Source organism: Microtus ochrogaster, chromosome 19 (genome assembly GCF_000317375.1).
Source record: "Microtus ochrogaster isolate Prairie Vole_2 chromosome 19, MicOch1.0, whole genome shotgun sequence".
In the NCBI taxonomy this organism is placed as follows: Eukaryota; Metazoa; Chordata; class Mammalia; order Rodentia; family Cricetidae; genus Microtus; species Microtus ochrogaster.
This window is the reverse complement of record NC_022021.1, coordinates 50,991,162-50,992,813: the sequence shown is the minus strand read 5'-3', so window position 1 is coordinate 50,992,813 and position 1,652 is coordinate 50,991,162. Positions and strand designations below refer to the sequence as shown.

The 1,652-nt window shown below is 45.2% G+C and overlaps 1 pseudogene; it reads left to right on the top strand.

Moving 5' to 3' along the window:
- The first annotated feature begins 981 nt into the window (after positions 1-981).
- LOC102002660 lies at positions 982-1,451 on the top strand (annotated as a pseudogene).
- The last annotated feature ends 201 nt before the right edge of the window (positions 1,452-1,652 follow it).

The following is a 1,652-nucleotide window of genomic DNA, read 5'->3' as shown; positions in this document are numbered from 1 at the left end:
CATAGTAAAAAATCTCAGTGTAAGCATCTGCCCTCTGACTTGCTGCCCACTATAGCTGGCATGGAAGTGACAACATGCTTGATCTGAGGCAGTGTAAGCCAGTGTGGGGTGTACACAGAAGAAATCTCAGTATGCCCCCCTCCTCAGTATACCTCTTCTGTGAGTGATCTGTCTTGTGAGTGTTTGGGTGCCTCTGGTTGGTTACAGGCAGAGAGAATATACTACAATTCACTAAAAGTAGAGACAGGATTATAAAAAAGCTGTGGTGGCAGTCATATGGACTGAGTTATTGGTGACAAGGAACTGAGGTTGGTGTGTCTGCCCACAAAGAATGTATCTGTAACCATGGGGGAAAAATGAAACCAGACATAGAGGCCTGTCTGGGTCATTAGGACGCAAATATGTTATGATTTCTCTTGAGAGGAAGTTCTTGGGAATATTTGATAAAAAGCAAAATGCTCAACTTGTGAGTTTCGGGGAGGCTTTAAAATTTGAAAAAAAATTTTTTTAACCACTGAGTAGTACTCTAATGTGTAAATGTGCCACATTTTCCTTATCCATTCTTCAGTTGAGGCGAATCTAGGTTGTTTCCGGGTTCTGTGTATTACAAACATTTCTGCTATGAATATAGTTGAACAAATGTCTTTGTAGTATAATTGAGCATCTTTTGGGTATATGCCCAAGAGTGCTATTACTGAGCCCTGAGGTAGGTTGAGTCCCAGTTTTCTGAGAAACCACCATATTGATTTCCAAAGTGGTTGTACAAGTTTGCATTCCCACCAGCAATGGATGAGTGGTCCCCTCACTCCACATCCTCTCCAGCATAGGCTATCATTGGTGTTTTTGATCTTAGTCATTATGACAGGTATAAGATGGCATCTCAAAGTTGTTTTGATTTGCATTTCCCTGATGGCTAAGGATGTTGAACATTTCCTTAAGTATCTTTTGGCCGTTTTTCTCTTCCGGTCGCAGGCACTTCGGGAGCCGCCGATTACCGTCCAGCCATGGCCAAGTCCAAGAATCACACCACACACAACCAGTCCCGGAAATGGCACAGAAACGGCGTCAAGAAACCCCGGTCACAAAGATACGAATCTCTCAAGGGGGTTGACCCCAAGTTCCTGAGGAACATGCGCTTTGCCAAGAACCACAACAAGAAAGGCCTGAAGAAGATGCAGGCAAAGAATGCAAAGGCCATGAGTGCACGTGCGGAGGCCATTAAGGCCCTGGTGAAGCCCCAGGTGGTGAAGCCCAAGGTGCCAAAGGGCCCCACCCGCAAACTCACCCGTCTGGCTTTAATTGCTCACCCCAAGCTTGGGAAGCGGATTAGAAGCTACATGGCCAGGGGTCGTAGGCTCCAAAAAACAAAGCCCAAGGTTCAAGCCAAGGCAGAGGCCTCAGCTGCAGCTCAGGCTCCCAAAGGTGCCCAGGCCCCTGTGAAGGCCCCATAAAAAAGGTCGCAGTCTGCCAATGTGAAGACAGATGGACTGGTGTGAACACCTACACAGTATTTGCAGATGTTCAGGACTTTATGCTGTTTTTACAAATAAACTTGAGGCAAGTTAAAAAAAAAAGTATCTTTTGGCCATTTGAACTTCTTCTGTTGAGAATTCTGTATCCAGTTCTGAACCCCATTTTTAAATTGGGTTATT